Genomic DNA, 9,292 nt, shown 5'->3' with positions numbered 1-9,292 from the left:
TATTGTCCTGTTCATTTCTTCAACATAGAAACAAAATTTGGACTCTGCAAGGCTGCTAGCTTGCCATACTGAGTCAGTCAATGAAATTGCTTATTGCTTGGACCTTTCTTCAGAATGGAAAATTGAAACAGTTGGCGGCTTTACTTATGGTTGCTCTAGAGGAGGTTATGCGTCCAACTGGGACAGGTATGTTTACTTTCCAGCCATTTTGTCCGTATGTTTAACTGCATGTCATGTACAATTTCTTTTATGATTGTGTCAAATAGGGATGACAATTCTACAACACCTTACGAATGAAATTGATGGATTGGGTTCTGAAGTCGACTTTGACCATCAGTACAAATCTATGCTTATGGATGCCCGTGTGCTGTTTGATGTTTTTGAAAGAGCTGGTGATGCCTTGAGCTTATATTGTATCTCGATGGTTAAGCGAGTATGTTTAGAGGGAGTTTGTTCCAATCAATTAGTAAATCATCATCATTCATCAATATCAATTTTATGGTTCTCATCTCTTTTTTTTTTCAGATCCCTCCAGAGAAAGTGCTGATGGATGTTGTTGTGCTGCTTAAGAAAGCTGGTTTTTCCTTGCAATCTGCAGAACTTGACTTGCGAGATTGTTACAGGTTAGAGTGTCATTGTTCTTTCTAATCTCTCTTTTTATCCTTTTGCTTTATATATGTATAATTGTTTCCCACATTCACAATGTTTGTTGGGAAAACTTTGCTTTGCATCTAATGTTGGGTTAACAGGGAACGTGGTGAGCTTTGGAAGGCAAACTTGTTTAAGCTATCAGGTAAGTCATAGTTTAAGTTTGACAATAAGGCTATTTATATTGGGGCATTATAAGTCCAGGTGCAATTTTATTTTCCTGATTTTGTGATGCATTCTTGGAATAGATACTCCAAGTCTGGACAACAAATTTTTGCATCGGTATCCCAGTTTAGGCACCGCACTTGGCAATCTTCGATCTGTAAGTAAAATGATGTTGGGAATCAAATAAACAACTTTCTACTGATAAATTTGCGAGATTTTATCTTTTGCATCATGTGACTGTAGGAAATCTTATTCCAACTTTTCTTATGCAAATTCTTCATTGTTCTTAAAGATTGAATACATGTTGTTTGTTGCTGCCAGTTCTTAGCCTCATGGTCTTTAGGGTGCCGTGTGCAGCTTATGGGATGGATGGCTAGTTTTCCTAATAAGCGGTTTCAACCCAACATAATACACTTTAACCCTCTTACCCCCCCCTCTCCCAACAGGATGAGTTATTACTTTAGTTTTTAAGTTATTGCCATTCTTGTTTACTAGTATCCCGACAATTTGAGTTGTTTGGTACTGCTTCCGTTCTATACACCCTCATTTGGCCCGTCAATATATTTTTAGGGGAGACCACCACAACTTACCCACTTGCGTTGTTGAGAGGTTGATAACTTTATGTTAATTATTACTTGTATTACTATCATTTATGTTTATCTATTCGATTATGCTTTTTGAACTTTTACATTAAATATGAACACTATAAATTTGCCAAAAATCGAAATAGAGAATGCACCCTTAATTCAACCAAAGGACCTGTGACTAGTATTCTGGGTCATGGTCAAAACCAAAAGTCACCTGAACTTGAGATCACCAGACCCAAAATCGATCCGCCTGATTGTTTTGCCAACCCTTAACTGTTTTGTGTGAAATGCTAATATAGATAATCATACATTTGAAAAAAAAAATGGTTGTCAACTGTCAAGTCTTGAGGAAAACTCCTCTGCAAGTTTCCTTTACATTTTTTTTTGTTGGTCATAATGGAAAGCTTGTGTGTTGTGAGTGCCACTGGGATCCTTTGCTCGCTAGGCTCACTTCAAGGGAAGTTCTAAACTTATGTCCATCCGTCCCAGCATCGCGGTTGCTTAGCACAGCAGCTGGTTCAAACTTACCTCGTAAGAATTACCTGGCTTATGTTGCATTGAAGCTGAGGAGAGGGATCAGATTTATGTGATAGTAATTATAGTCTACTTTAAAGTGGTGCTTGTGTAGCTAACTACTAGCTATTTAAGGGTTTCCAAGTGTGTAATGGTTTGAACGCCAATAATGATAAAAACTGTGGAGATATAGCTATAAATCCACCCTTATTTCTAGTTGTCTCTTTAACTTTATGTTGTAATTGGCCAATATGGATCTATGCTAACAAGTATGAATTTCATATTTAAGCTTCTCCATAGTATCTTTACCTTGTAACTGCTGTAAAAATAACAATTTTTTTTTTTAGGCTCTAATTTTCTCCCTTTTCACATGTTACACAATTTTATGAAAATTCACCTATGATCGATCTTAATTAATATAGGGAAGAAAAAGTAGACTTTGGACCCAATTGTTGAATTGTACTGGATTCATACATTAACGATAAAATAGCAACCCAAATCTACAATTTTTATGCCACTAGGAAATTAAATCCACACACTAATAGTCTATGTTCATATCATTAGCTTAATTTCTTCCAACTTAGCTAGATATGCTAGATTCGAACTTCATGCAGAGTGGAGGATTTACACCAGCCAAAGCAAGTATTGCACTAGGCAAACTCCATATACCATCACCACAAATCAACCCGGAAGCAACTGCAGGCGCGAACATATCAGCCTTAGCCTTATTGTTGTACTCCCACACGAAGAGTATCAAGCTACCAACACACATGTCGATAGCAAAGTAGCCTCCAATGTAGAATGGTATAGCCATGGCCATCGGAATTGGTATAAACTTCGAGTATTTCTCACCTACCACGTCTTTTAGTCCATTTATAACAATTGCAACAATGAAAAATATTATGCATAGCAAGAGACAATGTTTAGGCAACGAACTCACTCCTTCAACTCCAAGAAGAGCTATGTTTCGATATAAGGATGCAAATGGTGCGGGATATGTGGTCTTTGGCAATCCAAGATCAGGGTAAGCCATGTAGAAAATCCAGAAGACACATGGTGATATGATACAGCCCATTGCAGTCCCTGCTATTTGGCTCACAAACATTGATCGAGGTGAGGCTAGTGTCATGTAACCTGTTTTAAAGTCTTGTGTAAGGTCTGATGCTGTTGAGACGATGTTCATCATAACACCACAGGCCGCGAGCCCTGCAACAATCCCACCATGAGAAGCACCGGCCCATCCACCAATCGTGAAGATTGCTAACTTTCCGTAAGTAGATGCCAAGGACCAGTCAGTTAGGCCACAACCATACGCGTTACAAAAGGCTAAAATTGGTGCAACAATGTACATGACTAAGATATGGTACCACTTGAGTGGATGGATGATCTTTGGAAGTGCACTCATGGCGATTACAGCAATGGCGACGTAACCAGCTGCTGCAAACCAATTTGGGATGCTGTCCTTGAGGAAATATTGAGTTCTTCGTTGGTCATCGAATGATTCAGGGGAGACTTCAGGGGTCTTATGTTCGTTAGAGGGGAGGATTGCGCCGGAGCTCTTTGCCTTGTACTGCTTGTACAAGCCTGACATTGATCTATAGAAGATTTTAACAAAATTGTATAGTCCATCAGCCAAAATTATGGCTATTGCAATAAAAATCTGCAATCAAAAGATTAGAGATTATAAATTATTTTTTGTTTATCATCAATTCTTATTGAAAATACAATAATCAAACATAAACTTTATACCTTGTAGCCCTGCAAGCCATGAAGGCTGCTGTCTGCAAGGGCGTCGTCGAACCAATGTCCTTTCTGTTTCTCTATAAGAGGCCACATGATACCATATGATATAATTGCTCCGAGTAGCAAAGATATGTTAACAATGTAAGGGCATATCATACCCACACCAACATACGTTGCAGAAAAATCGAAGTAAAACCTGCAGTGCGTACATTGTAGTTAGGACGGTCTTCTCTCAAAACTAAATTGATCTGTTCATGTAAAGTATGTATAATAGCTGTAAGGGAGGCTAGTAAACATGACATTTATCAGTTTAGCATGAAAACTAAATAGTAGAAGATTTTCATGTAACACATACTTCTGATCATAGGCTTTTAGGCCAAAAGTTGGGAAATTCACAAATCCGCAATCATCACCTCCTGCAAAGAACCATTGGAAGAAACCCCACAAGAAGCTGAAAGAGAAGAATTTGCCTAAAATCTTCACCTTTTTCCTACAGTTAAAAAATAACAAGGTAAAGAACAAATGTTAGCCAATATTGGAACGACTCGATTTGATTCACCCCATTAATGAATTACAATGGAATCAAGTATTCAAGCTAATAAGAATGTAAAGCTTACTTGGCTATAATGGCACCTTCTGGAGTGTGAAAGCTATTGATGAGATGAGATGAGCAGTAGCAGTTCCACTTGGGTAAATGAGTTTGTAGTCGATAACCATAATCTAAGCATCCATGTTTTAAAGCATATATAGATTATTATGTGCAATATGATACGATACAATCACGAATTGAATCAAGTATTGACTCCATTTTTTTTTTATTCTACCAATATAAATCCGGCCAAAAACAAATATACTTTTAGTGAAATAAATAAACATATTTTTAAAGGGAAAGAGATAGGATAGGGAAGATGGAGCTCCGATTTCCCTTCAAATCTCTCCAATTTTGAAGGGATGGTATCTACTAGAGAGCAAGGGAGGGAATTCAAGGAACTTCTCGCTCCTCGCTCTCCCTCCCTTTTTATTCCTTCCCCCTCTATTCAAACAAAGTATTGGTTAATAAAATTGAATTCGTACCTTGCGAAGGGGAACAACAGAAAGTAGTCCAATAAAGCTAACAATAAAGATGAAGCCAATCATCCATCCAAGAGAAGGATTCTTGGTGTCATGTACAGAGCCATCTCCCAACTTTGCAATTCTGTCACTCATCCCAAGAATGTAACTTGCCGCACCTCCTGCTCATTATCAAATTATATCTTGATTACATATAGTTTAATTTACACATACAAGTAAAAGCCGAATTCATTTATGCATGCATATTCAATTTCAACCTAATTGTACAATGACTAGTCTAATAGAGTTTAACACCATTACACCAGCATTATGGTACACAATCTCCTTGTCTAATACTTTTCAACCCCTCGACACAAGCAAGCTGAGAGAGAGAGTCCATTCCACAAGATCAGGTAAGAGTTCATCCCAAAATTAAAGGTCAATAAGAGTAATATTATAGAGCGTTACACTAGTTTATTATTATTATTTTTTTCCTATTGTCAAAGTGAGACAATAACATGTGTTGTTTGGAAGTCTTATACCTAATACTTCTACAATGACTTTGTGAGGTCACATGTATAATTTACAGTGCACGGTGTGTGACCTTATTTTTGTAATTATTGATTAATTATTTGTTCCATTATTTATCCAAATTTTAATAATATATAATTAGTTAATTACATAAGTGACACAAATCGATCATGAAATAGAAGATTTGGATTCCATACTTGCTGGTCGATTTACATTAGTTGCTATTTCTAGTTCAATATTTTCAACCTGGCTATAGCTTCTTAACAAAAAATAAAAAAAATAAAAAATAAAATCAATTTGCCGTATCATTGTACAATGGAAAACAACTGTGAAATGTGAAATACTGAAATCCAATTACAAAGCATAATTTTGGTACACGTTTTTTGTTTCTTTGGCAATTTCAATATTCTTTTAAGGGAACAATAGCTGTAAGATAGCTTAACTTTTGTATTTTAGGGTGTTAATGTGTTATATCAAAGCAAACCTATTTTAGATGAAAGTAATTGAAAAACTAACTTCCAAATTACAAAAACAAAAACTTTAATTACACTTTAGAGCATCTTCAATGGTAAGCTAATTGTTAAATTAGCTTGCCATGCCACATATGATTTTTAGCTAATTCTCTTTGTAGCTATTTTGTACTTCAATGGTTAGCTATTAGCTTGTTAATTAAATAAGCTTGATTTTCTCAATTAGCTATAAATTTAATTATTTTAATATGTTAATCTCAAAAAAATTTGGAAAATTTTTTCTCAAACAAGCTAATTGTAATTTTTAACTCCAATGGTCAAGCTAGTAGCTAGAAAATTTTGAAAATTACAAGCAAGTCTCTAACTATAACCATTGAACTTGCTCTTAATACGTTAAATATCAAACTAAAGGTTTGAAATTAAATTCCCCAACAAATTGCTTATTTTGGCAATAAGAAAATATATACCCACGATCAAACATGAGTAAATAATTGAAAAATACAACAAATGGTGCACTGTACATGGCTAAAACCAAAAACTCCGTATGGAATAGCTTATTCCGCAAGATATCAAAAAATTTCTAAATAGAAATGTACTATACTTAAATTGAAAAAAAGATTTGATAATCATTTAAAAGAGGAAAATGAGTACGCGATGATCGTTCTTATGATGGAAACACCTAAATAACGCGGTGTCATTAATGGCACAATGAGGTATGACAACAAAACTTAATCCAAGTCCTTATGTAAGTGTAATAGTCAATTTTGGACATTTCCAACAAACACAAGACTCCCAAACACTCCATACGTTACAAATTAAAATCCATGCAAAATGTAGTAGAGTAGATTAATTTCAACTCATGTTTTAAATTCATAGAAAATGTCCTTCAATCCTTGTTTGAACGCATTAATTGATTTCTTGGTGTACACTGTTAAACAAAATGTATTTTGACCATACTTAGGTGTAATGTTCAATATTTGGGGACATTTTGAGGTTTTTGGGCCCTAATATTTTCCCTTCATACATTCTCAATCGTTAATATAAGAAATTAACTACAAAAATCGTTCTCTTTAGTCTTTACAAACAGTATTCTTTACTGAGTTGACCCTAGGATCAGTTATCTCAGCAAACCACACAAAAAAATGAACATTATTTCAAAACATAAATTTTTTTTTTGAACGGATTTCAAAACATAAATAATCCTTCTTGATATAAATTTTAATTTTTCTTATTATATGTTCCTTCCATAAATATTGAAAAATTATTAAAAATTAATATTCAAAAGGAAACTAAAGACCAATACAAATTTTTATATTGTGGTTGATCAAGTAATCTCTGACCGAGTAACTCTTGAATAAGTAACCCCTAACCAACCGATTAATATAATAAGTACCCCCAACCACACAGAAAACGCACTCATCAATCAATGATGAATCTCTACGAAAACAATCTTATTGTACATAATTATCGCTAAATTATTAGATACCATTTGAATTGAAATTTATACATAATTAAAAAAGAATTAAGGGACTAATAGAGAAATTGCATGCAAGATACGCATGAAATTAAATCAGCCATTAAGTTAACAAACGTAATTAATTAATATCAAATCAATAAAAATGAGAATTACTCAAGAACAATTTACGCCGGTAAAAATTGAAAAACTCACCGGAAAAGGCGATACCGGAGGAGGCAACAACACAAGTCTGAATAACAGTATTCTCTTGACGAGTAAAGGGTTGTTTAAGATAACCAGATTTCTCAAGCAACTTTGTCCAACTCTTAACAAAGAAGAAACCCAATAAACCAGCCGAAACATTCAAAGATGGTATAATCCCGGTAGTAAGGTTGAGTTTCATCACAATGAATGTAAAAAGAATGCTCAACACAAAGCTTACGACGAATGCTCGAATCGTTAGCTGTTGTTTCCATGGTGGTACCACGGTCCCCTCGAATGTCTTCTCTACGGAGGTTATTAGGGTTGTGTTTGTTGTCGAATTGTCGATTTCGAACGTCGTTACAGCTGATTTGTTTTCTCTATCAGGATCCATTATTGTAAGGGTTTAAGGGATCAAGGTTGTTTTTTTTTTTGTGTTTTGAAAATGGGAAATGAGACCATGTATGAAGTTGTAATAGATTATCTATTAATAGTGAATCAAATCAAATGAAATCATTTAGGTCCTATTTTAATATGGGAGTTTTTGATACATTTGATTCATTTCTATGTAAGTATTCTTTGACTGTTGACAGCTTGCTACTAGGCCAGGTAAAGCCAATGGTGTGAACTTATTAATTACCCCAAAGTCTCCCATTATTTGTTGTTTATGCATTAGTTTCTACGTAATTCAATGCACACATTTTACAGCACCTTCAGTGGTTGTAGGTAGAGACTTGCTTGTAATTTTTAAAAGTTTCTAGCTACAAGCTGGATCATTGGAGCTAAAAAATACAACTAGTTTGACTAAGCTAATTTGCTTGAGAAAAAAATTTCTAAATTTTAAGAGATTAATATATTAAATAATTAAATTTATAAAGCTAATTGAGAAAGTCAAGCTTATTTAATTAGCTAGCAAGCTCATAGCTAACTATTAGGAGTATAAAATAGCTACAACGAAGGTTAGCTCAAAATCATAAGTGGCATGACAAACTAATTTAACAATTAGCATTGGAGATGCTCTTAGTAACCCTGGTTGGGATGTGGGTTGGGATGTCCCAATTTACTTGTCCCATATACTCCCCATTCCTTTGTTCTACCACTACTTTTTTTACTAATATAAAATCATGTATGTGTAAGATAAATAATTCGAGACTGAGGGATTAAATATTAAATAATTATTACAAACAAATATCAAAAAGCTAAAAATTGGACAATATAGTGAAACAAACAAAATACCAAATGAATATATATATATATATATATATATATATATATATATATATATATATATATATATATATTGTGTGTGTGTTAGGCCATGTTTAATTCAACTTTTTTTTAGTTATTTTAATTTAGATCGGCTCATAAATAAATTATGATTAGATCATATCAGCACAGTTATGGTCATACTTTATTGTTTTATGTGCAATTATTTATCACTGACTCATTAATAAATTACACATCAATATAAATCTAATAAGACCTCACTTGATATAATTTTTTTCTTTATAGATTTACATACACATAACATCATAAGATCAAAGTTTAATAAAATCAGACAACCAAATTATATTAAAAATTGCGCAATTTCCCAAAAAAAAAAAAAAAAAAAAAAAAAAAAAAAAAAAAAAAAAAACTTAGGGCCTGTCTGATTGACTGAACTGAGCTGAACTGAACTTATTGGAGCTGAAATGAGAACTGAATATTTTATGAGAGAAGGAAATTAAGATAAGAACTGAACTGAATTGAATCTGAACTTATTGGAGCTGAACTGAATTGAAAATAAGCTGAAGAGAACAGGCCCTTAGTGCAAATCATATTAAAGTAAATTAAAAATTAGTGCAATTCCGTACGAATTGGGAATTATATGGGGATAAGCAAGAAACTTACTTAACTACCCTTACTCATATTTCTCCTCTTTCTTTCTC

At 33.9% G+C, this 9,292-nt stretch overlaps 1 pseudogene; it reads right to left on the bottom strand.

The window, feature by feature from the left end:
* Positions 1 to 2,293: 2,293 nt before the first annotated feature.
* LOC145578942 (putative metal-nicotianamine transporter YSL7) lies at positions 2,294 to 7,581 on the bottom strand (annotated as a pseudogene).
* Between the last annotated feature and the right edge of the window lie 1,711 nt (positions 7,582 to 9,292).

The sequence above is a fragment of the Chenopodium album genome, chromosome 14 (assembly GCF_948465745.1).
Source record: "Chenopodium album chromosome 14, dcCheAlbu1.1, whole genome shotgun sequence".
NCBI lineage: Eukaryota > Viridiplantae > Streptophyta > Magnoliopsida > Caryophyllales > Amaranthaceae > Chenopodium > Chenopodium album.
Note: the sequence above shows the minus strand (reverse complement) of the source record. Positions and strands in the feature narration are given on the sequence as shown.